General features: G+C 34.4%; 1 protein-coding gene across 11 annotated transcripts in view; it reads left to right on the top strand.

Moving 5' to 3' along the window:
- The window catches only part of LOC135210366 (protein couch potato-like), a 320503-nt gene that overhangs the window by 227994 nt on the left and 77167 nt on the right, over positions 1-15342 (top strand). The gene's annotated exons all lie outside the window — the stretch shown is intronic.

Genomic DNA, 15342 nt, shown 5'->3' with positions numbered 1-15342 from the left:
ATTCCCGAACGACAAACTTTGTTATTGGAAGAATGGAGAAAGTAGTACTGTTATAAAGTTATATTTCGGCTCTGGAATAATGATGTATTTTTCTGTAGAACTATCGGTTAATTGCCATTTATACTAGAGGTATAGCCTATTGCTGTTTTGCAGTAAATATCTTGCGTTTCCTTTTAAGGAAAGTGTGCGACATTTTATCAAATGCAGGTAGAACGTCCTCTCCATTTTTCATGAGCATCGCAAAGTGGAATAGTGGTTTTTAAATGGTGAATTTCATGTTATGAGTCTGTTAGAGGATGTAGAAAAATAATAAAAAAAATTTGTTTTTGTATTCGAGTAGTAAATTTCATATTCTCAGTTTTTTCGCATTTAAGTAGACTTCATAGTGGGTTAGCACTTAAAAATTATATACAATTAATATCCGCCGCTACCATGGAATTATAAAAATTTAAAATATCCTTTCCATATTTGGATAAAGTCGAAGTATGCTCATGGAAATGACTGAATTGAGAAAGTTTCGTGCGGTAGAATTTCTGTAAAACATATGAAATATACATCTCAGTCCCCTTCTGAACTGGCGTAAGCTTGCAATGACAAATCCACATCAACGCAAGTAATGCTCGTTATAATATTCTTGCCATTGTTGTCGTAGGTACTTCATAATACTTGCCAATCTTGTCGAGTCTCTCAGATGTGAGTCTTTCGATTATTTAAGGGATGTAAGAGACAATCTGATGGGAAAGAAGGACAGTGCTACCAGTTTCGTGTGTGTAACACACACACACACACACACACACACACACACACACACACACACACACACCACCGTACAAGTTTGATTCATTGAGGTTCTAGTTTTTTAACGATGGAATCTGTTTAGATTAGGAAGGTAAGAAGGGAATGAAGCTCAGTTTGCGCTGTGTAGGGCTTGAATTATGTCCGAGGCATCTTTTCGTTATAGCGACTTTAGACTGATATCTTTGCATAAATTATTATTCTTGTGGGAAAGTTCTCAAACTTTAAACTGTTTCATTTAGTTGATACATGTTTTGATAAATTTGTGTGTGTGTGTGTGCGTCATCTGAAACATCACTTAAAAGTTTTCAGCCGGTGTGAGAGGAGGGAGGAGGAGGAAGAGGAGGAGGGAGGAGGAGGAGGACGGAAATAAATGGTGGAAATGTTTTTGAAATAGACCGGCAGACTTACACGATGCTTAAATTGTTCTGAAGTTAAGACCATAACAAATGGAAGTTCAAACGTCCCAGGTTTTCTTTTTCTCGTCATTTTTTCTCTTTTCAACTTGCATTGTGTTCAATATGAATTTTGTGGAGCCACCCTGCTAGGAAAAAGCACCTATCGGATATATATATATATATATATATATATATATAATATATATATATATATATATTATGTTATATATATATTTATATTATATATATGTGTATACAGAATACATATACAAATACATACATACATATATATAATATTATATTATATATATATATATTATATAATATATATATATATATATCATATCACACACACACACACACACACACACACACATATATATTAATTATTATCTATATTAATATTATATAATTTATATATATATATATGTATTATATATGTGTAGTGTGTGTGTGTGTGTGATGTAATATTATATTAAATATATAATGTTAATATAAATAATTATATGTAAATATATATATATATAATGGGTGTGCCTTGGGTGTTGTGTGTGTGTGTGTGGTGATATATATACATTATAGATATATATATAATAGATATATAATAATAATATATTATATTATATGGTGTTGTGTCTATATGTGTGTGTGTATCATCTTACGTTGATGCCTTTGCAAAGCATAACTTCCCCTCAATAATTGTATGTACTGTTGTAAAGTGTCTGTAATATGTTCAGATTCCATATTAAGTTAGCTTAGATTTAATGTTTAAATAATGTATGTTCAGAGTTCACAGAAGCATAATTTAAGGTTAAGAAAGAGCATAGAGTGAAGGGAGAGAGATTAGCTTTATTTGTGAAAGTGGACGTATCATTCATCACTTGAAGCCGCGTGATTTTATTTACTTTATTTATTTAATTTTTTTTTAAACAGCCAATCGTATGATGTCCAGACACCCACGTGTCGATTGCGCATGTTTCATAAGACCGTTCTCGAACTTTCTGACTAAAATGTTTTGCATTCAAGTGACGTCATAATGTCATTGCGATATTTTTCAATTCATTTTAGTAATTAGACACTTTTGTTGTGAAACTGTTTGATATTACCGATAAATTAACTCGTATCTCTCTCGATTTGTCAAAAGAGAATTTATTGTCTTCTAAGTAATTTAATTGTGAAGTAGAAATAATATCTCGTTTGCAACTGTGGTGACGTCATTGTCACGGGAAGGACGCTCTGTGCTTGCAATAGTATTCATTATTCATATCTTTCGTGTTAAGAGATTTTTGTTGTCTGAAACTGTGTAATATTAAAGATTATTTATATGGAAACCCCACTCTCTCTCTCTTTCTCGTTTTAATGAGAATTATTGAGATTATTACTAGCAGTCTCTCTCTCTCTCTCTCTCTCTCTTCTCCTCTCTCTTCCTCCGTCCGCATCCTCTCCCCTTCCCTTCCCCCCCCCCCCTCATCTTCGCCTCTCTCCCTCTCTCTCTCTCTCTCTCTCTCTCTCTCTCTCCCTCTCCATTCTTCTCGTCCCTCCTCTCTCCTCTCTCCTCCTCAATCCTCTTCGTCTCTCTCTCTCCTCTCTTCCCTCCTCCCCTCCCCTCTCTCCTCCCCCCTCTCCTCCTCTGACCGAAGGAAATTTTGATTTTTTGTATTAACGTAAAGATTTTGTACTTACATGGTCATTCGTAAATTTTAGATTTGTTTAATTCTTAATAGCATAATGGTTATTTAAGGAATCTGAACAGACACAGTAAATGTGTTTTTGTAACTTCTCCTGTGAAAGAATATAGTGCATTTAGAAGCTGCAGCAAAAAGGAAAAAACTAGCAGGTAATGTTTTATTACAACTTTTAAGTGGTTAGGTAAAATTATTTCATTTTTTATACATTGCAATTTTTTTTTTCTGTATTTAATTCTTTTGAAATGTTTATTTTATGATCTGTGAGATAAATGTTTTCCAAGTGTTTTTACATTTTTGGTAGTTTTCCACATTGTGTCTTTAGATATTTTTGCATTCACAATTTGCTTGATTAACTTAGGTGTTTCTTAATGATTTAACAGTGCATACATGATTTAATTTAACACTTGTGAATTATTTGCATTTATGCATACATGATTTAATTAACACTTGTGAATTAATTTGCATTTACTTAGATTTCTTTTCAAATATTAATTATTGCTAGTCAGTTTCAATTATGATTGAAAAATTTAATTTCTTGATTAATTTTCTTGATAGATTAATTGATTTAATTTTGCTTGATAACTAATTCAAGAAATAATTAAACTTTGTCTTGTTTTCAGGTAATTGTAGATTTCCCTTATAAATTTTGAGCTTAAAAATAAATTATTTGTATTTAAAATTTTTATAACAGTGTTTCATTTATTGACCACCAGTGATAGAATATTATTTAAGTAGAGTTTTAGAGTTTATTTGTGCTGTTTTCCTTCAATTTTATTGAAGGGAGTTAGAACAAAGGAAATACTTAGACTTAAAGTTGTTGGAGTTATGCCCTTTAATTAATTTAATCTCATATATAATTACCTCACACTTGTTTTAAAGAACTTAGTCTGATTTCTTGCATGATCAATAAGTTTTTAAGGGACCACTGTTACCTTTAGAATAATCAGTCGTCTTTTATCTGTGATGAAGTTTCAGGTGTTTGGCTGTTGTGAGGTAACTATATTTTGATTGGTAAGTGTAATGACCAGATAATTAGGCGGCGGTTCGTCACAATATATATATATATATATATACATATACAATATTATATATATATATTTATATATGTGTGTGTGTGTTTGTGGTGTGTGTGTGTGTGTGTGTGTGCAATATAAAAACATCGTATTGTGCTTCTAAGTAATCAGTAGAAGGATCCACAGTAATATTCTTGTTTTACAATACGAATATATTTGTAGAAATATTTACAAATATATCTTGTCTTAAAATGCAAAAATATTACTGTGGATCCTTCCTGATATATATATATATATATATATATATATATATATATATTATATATATCTATCTATATGTGTGTGTGTGTGTGTGTGTGTGTGTGTATGTATGTATGTACTATTGTACTATATATATATATGTATGTATAAGTGTATGTATGTATATATATATATATATATATATATATATATAGATATATATATATATATAGGTATATAATATATGATATATATATATGTGTATATATGTATAAAAGTATATATATATATATATATATATATATATATATATCTATATATATGTGTGTGTGTGTGTGTGTGTGTGTGTGTGTGTGTGTGTATGTATTGAGGCAAGAAGGATCCACAGTAATATTCTTGCATTTTAAGACGAAATATATTTGTAAATATTTCTACAAATACATTCGTATTTTAAAGCAAGAATATTACTGTGGATCCTTCTACTGATTACTTAAAATAAGCACAATACGATGTTTTTATATTGCACATATATACTATGTGTATATATAATATATATATTATATATATATATATATATATATATATATATATATATATTGTGACGAAGCGCCTAATTATCTGCATCACAGATAAAATACGACTGATTACTCTAAAGGTAAAACTTATTGATCATGCAAGAAATCAGACTAAGTTCATTAAAACAGTGTGAGGTAATTATATATGAGATTAAATTAATTAAAGGGCATTACTCCAACAACTTTAAAAGTCTAAGTAGTATATAAGATATATATATATGTGTGTGTGGTGTGTGTGTATGTGTATATGTATGTATGTATGTATGATGTATGTAATAGGCCCTGTTCATGCATATGTATTTCATTGTATAGACAGTGACAAAAATTCGTATGCAAGAGAATTGTGCTATGATATTGTTTATGTACTTGTGAACAATACTTGTATATGTACATTATATCAAAATAATGTGTGTGAATAATAATTTGTCCAGGAATGCATGAATACTCTACTATTTCTCTTGGCAGTGACTGCATCGCCTGAAGAAAGGTTTCCTTGCTTTGGGCAGACTGAGCAGGAGGCGTTATTGCATTACCTTGACATTAGATGTTAGTTGTGTTTTGGAGGAAGTCAGTTGTCTGATGCCAGAAGGGAATCTCTGGAGTGAAGTTTCACTTGGGGAAGGGGGGGGGTGAGGGGTCACGGTGAGCTTTGGGTTTTGGGTCGGTGCTCGGGTAGGAAGGAGTCTTGGAACTTGTGGGGTCGGGGGGAGGGGAGGGGGAGGCAGAAAGGCATCGTACCTGAGAATACCTGAGTAGTCGTAATACTCCAGTCAATTTACCTTAATTTGTTTTGGGGCCGCGACTTGTTAGGCTGAAAGTGTGGGGGTGGGTTGGTGGGGGAGACTCATTTCTGAATGAACAATAACTGTGTTTGGGATAATTCTCCTTCGCAGTTGGAAGGTCTTACTTGAGTAATTGGGTAAACTTTTCTGCTCTGAGTCGGAGGAGATTTCACATATATACTCGATCTGAGTCAGGCATCTTATGAAGTTTTGATGAAGAAGTGCGCTTATCTGTGAACGTGCTCTTATCATTTATTATTACCATTTTAGTTCACAATGAACATAGTTTTGAAATTGCTCTTTGATGTTTTTTTTTACATTGTCAGTTTACTCTTGAAACTGTGAATTTGAAATCATTCTTTGATTTTTACCATATTGTCTTTGTTTATCATTAATATTAATTAATGTAGTAAAAATGCGTACCACTAAGAACAATAAATATAAACAAGAGTGTATATTGAGTGTGGAATGGTTTAAAGGGAGAGGTTCCTGGATGCAACATAAGGTATCATTAGCCCTTATAGCAGGCATTTAACCTTACACCACAAACGGTAGCAGTATGTGACATGGACCCGCTTCGTATTTTGCCCTTAAATATCATGTATTTCTAACAGAGTTAACTTGTTACAATCCAGAAAGTGGCTAAACAATTCTCTCTCTCTCTCTCTCTCTCTCTCTCTCTCTCTCTCTCTCTCTCTCTCTCTCATCTCTCATATATATATATATTATATATATAAATTTATAATACAATTATGCCTTCTGTAAACCAATTCAATTATATTTTCTTATGTGCAGGATAGTGTAGTATAGAATATAGTGGTTAAATACTTTGAGATGTCGATTGTTTCAGTTTGTTTGGAAGCGGCAGTGATAATGAATCGTTTGGAAAAAATATTGAATATTTTCATCCTGTTATGCTGGATAAATATTTTGAATGTCTCCACTACTTAAATGCGATACGTGTGACTCTAACAATAATTCGAGAACAAAGGTAATTAAAAAAAGAAGCCGTGAAATTTTAATGATGCGGCCATTATGAATGCTTGTATCTTGAGATATTTTTTAAGCAAATTCTATTTTTTTTAGATTTAAAATTGTTTTGGTCATAACTCTTTTTACACCTTTTTGCTTTTGAAAGCAAATATTCTATTATTTGGTTGTTGCTTACGTTTTTTTGACACAAATTCCTATTTTTTTTTTTTTTAGATTTAAAATTGTTTTGGTCATAACTCTTTTTACACCTTTTTGCTTTTGAAAGCAAATATTCTATTATTTTGCTTACGTGTTTTAGCACCCAATCTTCCTGAAATAAAATACCGTTAACTGATATTTGCTTTAACATGTTCATTAAGACTGTTAATTGTTAGTGTTAATTTATATGTTATACTGTGAATCTTTTAATCGTGTTTTCGGGTCATAGGGACAAAATTTTATTTTTCATAAGTTATGTTGCCTCTCATGTGTTCACAGTTATCGCCCGCTAACACAAGTAGAATGATAAAGAGAAACGAGAGACCCCAAAACAAGGAAAAACAGAGAAACAATTTGTTGTTGATGGAATTATAAAACATATGCTTCTCAACATCATGAATATGTGGAATGTTAATAACTTCCATCCACTCAGATATTCTTTTAATAAATGTTTGAAATGTTAATGAGTTTCCTTTCTTTACTTATTTCAGTCATGGATATTGTAAAGTATTTCAATTTTGCTTTATTCGGCTTGAATGTCGATCCATTTTGGGGGCGTGGAGGTAGGTTTCCATCGTGAATATATAGGTGTTGGGGGCTGAGTTAATATTGTTCTAACCTGTTTGCTTAAAATTTTCCCGTCAATATTATTTTTTGTTAGTTTTCGTCCAAGTTTCGTTATTCCATGAAGAATCCGGTTGGCGTTTTTTTCGGCTTGAGTTTTTACCATGGTTCTGTTGGTTGCTGATAGTTTCATGTTTAGTTTCCAACATCAGTGTTCCACTGTTTGAATTTTCACGAGTGTGACGTTTTTTATCATAAGTTGTCCCATCACGAATATTCCGTATATTTAGCCATTTTTCCATTTACGTTTTATTTTGTTATGACGTTTTGTTTAATTTTCCTTCGTCTATAAATATCAGATGGTGTTGACATGTCATTTGCTAATTCTCCCTTTGGGAATGCTTGTCCCATCCCATGCATGGATATCTTTTTCGGGGTTTACTTCACTGAGCTTATTGTTAATATTTGTCTTTGATCTGAATGACGATTTTTATAGTTTTGCAACGAGGAATGTTAAAATAGCTCTTTTAAGGTTTTATAAATTTCTATTGTCTTTTTTTTATTCTGTTCATTAGTTTATTTTTTTCATTTTCGTGTAGAGAACTGGATTCAGTTGTGGGACATATCAGAGGGTGATTTGCATAGTATTAGATTGGAGTAATTGCTGCTATCGTGATATTAAAGTTCTCAATTTCTTCCTGGATTTAGTTCAACTCCGACAGAATTTTAACTGATTTTTTGTGTATTGTACAGCTAGGGTTCCAGGTTTTCTGAAAGATCATTGATGAAGTCATGTTGGTGAAAGAAAGAATTCCGGAGTTTAGTTTCTTGTGCGGCTTATCAAAGTTTGCGTTACGGGTAGAAGGATTTATACATTTGCCTTCCCTTGTGCACATACAAACAGAAATTCTTTGTATACCATTTGGGTTATCTCATCTTGCAATGATGTAAGAGTAAGTCGGATGATTCTAAGCAAATCAGATTTATTTCGAAACAGCTTTGTATTAACAGGTCCTGATAGTTTTTCTTAAAGGTGTATTTGTCAGAGAGAGAGAGAGAGAGAGAGAGAGAGAGAAGAGGAAGAGAGAGGAGAGATAGAGAGGAAGAGGAGAGGAGAGAGAGAGAGGTTTAATTTCGTCTATGTGACAGTTTCTCTTAACAACTGCAGCCTAAAGGCTCTGATTGAGATGTAATGCATATACAGCTTGGTAATGTTTATAAGCGACTTACAAAATTTTCTCCTTGAATACAAATGTCTCCCTAAGTATTAGAATAGTGATTAAATTTAGAAGTACTTTTTAGTCATCATTACCTCATGTAGGTGACTGTGACTTTTTGTAAGTTTGAGTACATAACTTTTAAATCATAATTTACTTCAGACTTGCTGAACACGATATTACTCTTGGATAAGACTTTTCCCCTTCCTGTACGGGCATACTAATTGGGTTGAGTGTTGATATTATATGCAAGTTATTGCATACGAGGCTGTGGTAATGGGATTCAAGTTACTAATCTGATTGTAATTACGACAGAGAAGATTTTCTCAATTATCAGCGAGTAATTTAGCAAATATAATGAAGTTAGGTGCTTTGACAACATATTTAAAAATAGTATTTGTGCTATAATGCTGTTTTAGATATAGACAAATGTGAGAAGCGGCAAGTGACGGAAATCCTGAATCAAGGTTTAGGGATCTTTCAACTTTGATCCATTAATGCTCCTCTCTCTCTCTCTCTCTCTCTCTCTCTCTCTCTCTCTCTCTCTCTCTCTCTCTCTCTCTCTCTCTCATGACAGCTCGCTCGTACAGCGATATTGCATGAGCAAAATCAACAAACGATCAGCCCCGAGTACTCGTTTTACAGTTGAGAAGTGAAGTGGTGTATTTTTCATAATCCTGCTCAGATCAACTCCATCCCGTGTGCTTGATGCTTTTGTGCTTTCAGTCACGTCCCGGGAAAATGTACATAGCACTCTGCCAGGGATGGAGAGAGAGAGAGAGATTCTGGCGTCTTTCTGTTCTCAATTCTAGAGGTTTTGTCACCAGTCGCCCAGTGTTTGTCATTTGATTTATCTATTTATTTTATTTTGCCTGGACGCGTTTCGAAGTTAAAAATAAGAATAAAAAGTTAATTTGGGATGATAGTTTTAACCAGATGCTACCCCAGTTTTTGTATATAACTCGAGTACGCTATGGTAATGAGACTGCACAATTTTTTATGTATACACATATCTGGTAAAAGTGACCAGTAAAATGAATAAATATATAGATTTTAAAATATATACATAATATTTTATGAAATATATTATATTATATATATATAAGTATAATATATATATATATATATATTATTATATTAATATAATTATATATATTTATATAATATCGATAGATAGACAGATATACGTAGATGTATAAAGGGTACAGTAAGGCCGAACATTACCGATTAGTGAAGAATTGAAACACGTTATGCTTCGACAGCTATTACCCGGAATATGACGTTCCCTGGTTTACATAAAGGCATCATTCGTAGTTCCATGTCCGCCTCACACAGGGATTGATCATTGACCAGTTCTAATCTACGGAGGTGAAACAGCTTAGGCCGGTTTCCTGAACAGTTGATTGAGCTCCTGCTAATCTAAGCAGCGAATTGCGTTTTTGTTGCTAAGTCGACAGTGGAGGGTTGTAGCTTTATTTGAAATGCACAGTGACCTCGTTTAAAAGATTTGATTAAACCTGGAATGTGTTAATAATACTCTGAACTCAAATCCTTCCAGGGTAAAATAAAGGCGTATACTGTACCTTGGTGTATATGTATATCGTGCACTATTACTCGCAGGGGAATTTTCAGCTCTCAGATATGTCTAGCAGTTTAGGAATAAAGAGTAGGGTGTAGGATATGCTTTTTTAAATCATAGGGCTTGAAGTATACCAAAAGCAGAGTTCACGTAATGTTTGGTATGTATTATATATATATATATATATATATATATATATATATATATATATATATATATATATATTTGTATTAATGTTTTAACCCTAGCATTTAGTTCAATATAACCAATGTGTTAAATAATATATATATATATATATATATATATATATATATATATATATATATATATATATATTATTTAACACATTGGTTATATTGAACTAAATGCTAGGGTTAAACATTAATACAAAACAATGATATGATACTTTGTAACTTTTTTATATGAGCATAAAACCTCAGTTACTAAATAAGGAAATAAAGGTAAAGCTCTGATAAGAAATGTTACGATATAGTTGAAAAGGAAATAGAGATTTACTATTCTTCATATCTTTTTAGATTTTCTTTCAGGGTAAGTATGTCTGGCTTTGATTAGAGGTCTTTCCCTTTTGTTTATATTGTTTTTAAATGGATAGATAGTTGCCGGTTTTGTAATTCTGTTATTTTCTTATCAGATCTTCAAGATGTAAAAGTAATTCATCTTTATATGTAGTGTCAAATGATTGTTGAATTAAGAAAAAAAAATTTCTGGATTTAAAAAATTTGTCACTTGTATTATGACATAGTTTACGGATTTTCTATTTCAGTGGCTAGCATGTTTTTTTTTTCATGTCCATTATAACTTGGAAAATATTTTGTTTGTCAATACACAAGGTTGTTGCAAAGTTGAAACCTGAGAAATAGTAGATGAAGCTGTGCGGGAATAGCCTGATTCAGCCGTTATACCCAGATGAAGTGGGTGATTTAGTAGATTCGCCAATGGAGAGCCGGCAGAAAGTTAATTTCCTTCAGTATGAAGAACAGCAGTTAGATGCTTATTACCCAATATCGAAGTTCGTGATGAGCTCTAGTTATGGCTGGCGTTTTGAAATCCACGGTTAGTGAGCACCTCATTTTAATTACTTCGGCGCACCTTCGGCTTCGCCTTCATTTTTCTATTTCCTTTCGGGAGCTTCATTGTCCTAATTAAGTGTTTGAATGCGCAGAGTTTATCATAAAGCTGCTTTCTTATTAATCAGTGGTTTCCCTTTGAGCTGCGAAAGTGTTCATAGCGAAAATTTCCCTTGTTGGGGGTTAGTGCAGCCAGTTTGCACCCATTGTACACCGTAGGCATTACTAAAGGATGTTAGCTGCGTCCCTTCGGCACCTACGTAGCTGCACCCCCTTTTTAGCCAATTACTTGACCTCCATTTTTGCTTCTTTTCTCCAGTCTTGTTGTCCTACTACTCTTAACTGTTATTGAGTCAACACGGTTCGATTTTTTCCCAGTACCACTTTTAAACCCGATCTCTACTGTGTTGCTGTCAAACTATTCCAGCTCCTCCTTTCACTACCTTGAACGCCGAATGGCTGGAAATACCCGAGTGTTTGGCTTGACACCATCAATTTAACAAGGTCAAATCAAATCTGAATACAAAAATTTCGAGACGGATTTGCTTTATGAAGTTGCAGGAGTGAAAATAGAGGATTGCTTAGTAATCAGCGTCTTGAGCCAAGTTTGATTCAGTATGGGAGATTCTGGCTTTTAGAAATTTCACTTGCGACGGTTGTAGTTTTCTAATTGACCTGCCTGCTTGGTAACTGGGGGACATGATCGCTGCAATGCAAAGTCCCTTCTGTGTAGCTGTTGCTTGAATGCTGCTTCATTCAAAAGGGCCAAATGTTGCTTACGAAACATTGAAATCATCGTCATCATCCTTCGATATTTATTCTCTCCTTATCCACCGCTATTCAGAGATTATTTCCAATTAAGTTTTCCCAATTTCTTGTCTGTTGATTTTCTTTGTACTTATCGTAATGGTGTGTGTGTAAAAATCTAATATATATCTATCTATGTCGGGTTGATTTCTTAACGAATTCTTTGGTGTACTAGTGCAAACAGGAAATTCTGCATTGATTGGATTATTAAATTTAGTAGATTTACTTCCCTATTTGACATTGAAACACCGTTGTGTCCTTGGCATTTTATGCTTTGTAAGTGTCGATTTGTGGAGCGTTGCGACGTTGCTATCGAAGAGGAATCATTCTACGAATATCACTGGTGTTTATGGCTCGAGGCTTTCCCTCCCTTAGTTACTCCAAACACATTTGCGAGCTCGGGCTTTCAGCTGTTAATGGTGGACGACGTGCAGCACCTTGTGACGGGGACAAATAATGAAAAGCTTTGTAGAAGACACTGGCCTGGAAGGTGAGAGGCAGGGGGGAGGGAGGGAGGGAAGGAAGGGGCAGGGAGAAGGGGCCCATAGGGAGGTAAAGGGGGGGCTATTGATTTGATAATTAGGCAGTGGAGCGGAGGTTGGAGGTTGTAGCCCCCTCCTTCACCCCTTACTTATGCCCTATCCCACTGCTCTCTCAGGAATTAACCACCTCCCATCTGCACCCCTCCCCATTTCCAATATAATTAGGTTTATTAATTTCCTCGTGTATTTTTGTTCCTTTTGGTCTCTCTCTCTCAGTCGTGTTTTCGTGTTTGTAGGTTTTCCTTTACCAATTCATAGGTTCGCCTCTCGTGTTTCGCCCTCGTTTCCCTCCGTCTCTTCTGGCCACATGTCCCTCCCCCCCCCCCTCCCCTCCTACTCTCCCCTTCCCCTCCCTCCCTCCCCCCCAACTCTGCCCCTGCCTTTATTTCCTCACTTCTCACGAACTCCCTCCCTTCCTTCCTCCTCCTCCTCCTCCTCCTCCTCCTCCTCCTCCTCCTCCTCCTCCTCCTCCTCCTCATCGAAATGCCATGGATCCGTTATTCCTCCAGTGTTGTCGCCTCGCGTTTCCCTTCATTCAGGAGCTTTGAGAGTAGAATTATTGTGAGAAATAATAGTATGATAGTCGTCCATTTTCGTTTTTCAATTTGAGAAATAATAATAATAATAATATAATAATAATAATAATAATAATAATAATAATAATAATAATAATAATAAAAATGGCGGTGAAGGATATCATCAAATTTGTAATTGTGAAAATATGGATATATCCCAAAACTAACCTAAGATCCTCTTTGAAGGAAATAATTCGATTCACTATACTGGATATGCCTGACATAGCCAGGCTATACGCGTCAGAATTACCTTCCTACATGAGTCAGGATTGCCTTCCGTCACAAGTTAGCCTTGTGCTGAGCATGACAGCAAGCAAGCAAGCAAGGCTAGACTTTGATTGGCAGACGGCTACTTTTTTTTGACGGAGTTCAGATTAGCGACACCAGTGGCGCCAACGCTCGCGTTGGGTGTAGTACACGAAGTCTCGCTTTGGTAAGGGGGCCCTTGCGTGGAAGAATGGAACAACACGCCATTAAGGTAATCATACCATTCCCACTTGGAATGCATGGCTGACGAGTATAAATCTTTTCTTCGTTTCTTTTCTCATTCTCCCTTCGTGGTTTTTTTACCTTGTAAAAATCTAAATGTTTGTGCTGGCTTAAATGGAATTCTGACATTACTTTTTTATGTAAACGCCTTGCAAATTCTCTCTCTCTCTCTCTCTCTCTCTCTCTCTCTCTCTCTCTCTCTCTCTCTCTCTCTCTCTCTGGTTAGGCAGTAAATTCGTGGTGGGAAGACCTTGTGAATAGATCAGTCTGTTAAGACTCGGTGCTTTGGAGAAGTGACATGCATGTTGTCAAAGAGTGACTCTCAGGGTTTATACAAGTGAATTGGTTTTTCGAATAATGATTACTCTTTCCCTTACGGTAAAGATCTTGTAGAGGTTAGTGAATAAAATAAATAAATAAATAAATAAACCATCCAAGATCCTACCAAAATTTTAAGTGCTTTCAGATTGCATCATTCATAACACAGTTGTGCGAATTGAATTCCTATTTGTAATGCCGTTAAACTTGTATATTGTACGGGAGCACCAGTATTCCACTCGGAGTGAATTTAGCCACTGTGGCTGCTTCATATGTATGCACATTTGAAAGATGTGGGAAGCAAAGAAAGAATATAATGTGGGTGGAGATCACGAAAAGAAGTTGGTAAGTAAAGGAAAAGGACTTGGTAACGGATGAATGTATGCATGGAAATGTTTTATTCAAATAGTTATTTCTGAAGTAAATGTGAAGAACACTGATTGGATGGAAGAAGCAAATCGAAATAGATGAAGCAAGAACGGTCAAGTACAAAGTGATTTGCTAACCATTTTTCTAGAAATAATTGTTTGTAGATCTCTGTACCTTCCAAATTGAATAAAAATCAACCCAAGTAAAGTGGATTTTATTCATGATTCCAGTATGGCTGCCGGAAGTCGACATTGTAACATATAAAATTTTTAACCGCCAGTGGGAATCATTTGACGTTATTTTTGCCATATTTTCTTGTCAAGTCCTCTTCAGGAATGCTTTGTAATAGTAGTGACAACATATCTGGAGTTCTGAATGGCCACTAAATATTTTCTGTATATTTCACCATAGCCTGGTATATATGAGAAAACTGGTCGTGTCTAGGGCTCTGAGCAACGAGAGTTGAAGAATGAATTTAATTTGAAAGATAAAGTCAAAAGCTTTATTGTAAGCTAACATAAACCTATGAATTAACTATATCCTATAAGAAACATTAAGGGTTTCCTAAAGAGTAAATACATAGATAATTTCCCCGTTTCAGAATTTAATTTGTGTGCCAGTTGGCCATCTGCAAAGAAGTTCCACCTTGCAGCATGTCCTTCAGTCATGAAACTCGGTGAGAAATTAACTGGATGTCTACGACACTGATGGTCTATTTAACATCTAATTAGTATATTAATCTATGTCATGCTCTCCGTAAATGAGTGAAGTTTATGCTAACGATTTCATGAAATCCATAACTGGCTAAGGATGCTCATCTTTCATTGCTGTATGTAACTCAAAATACCATAGGTAATTTGTCTTGCTTTTGAAATGAGAGTTATATATCCAATATTTATCAAAAGAAAACCACAAAAGTCTAATTATTTATGACCTCGACTCAGTAATGAAATAAAAACTTGTTAGAAAAGACTCACGAGAACTTGCTAACGTTTTGCTTTGAGCAAAACTTGGTACGATATGTTATGTGAATTAGATTTAGATGTCCTTAGAGATACAGCTTGTCGAATGTAGACCTACATGATAAAGCAGCGTGTAACTTACAGGTATAG

Source organism: Macrobrachium nipponense, chromosome 39, assembly GCF_015104395.2.
Source record: "Macrobrachium nipponense isolate FS-2020 chromosome 39, ASM1510439v2, whole genome shotgun sequence".
Classification (NCBI taxonomy): Eukaryota; Metazoa; Arthropoda; class Malacostraca; order Decapoda; family Palaemonidae; genus Macrobrachium; species Macrobrachium nipponense.
Note: the sequence above shows the minus strand (reverse complement) of the source record. Positions and strands in the feature narration are given on the sequence as shown.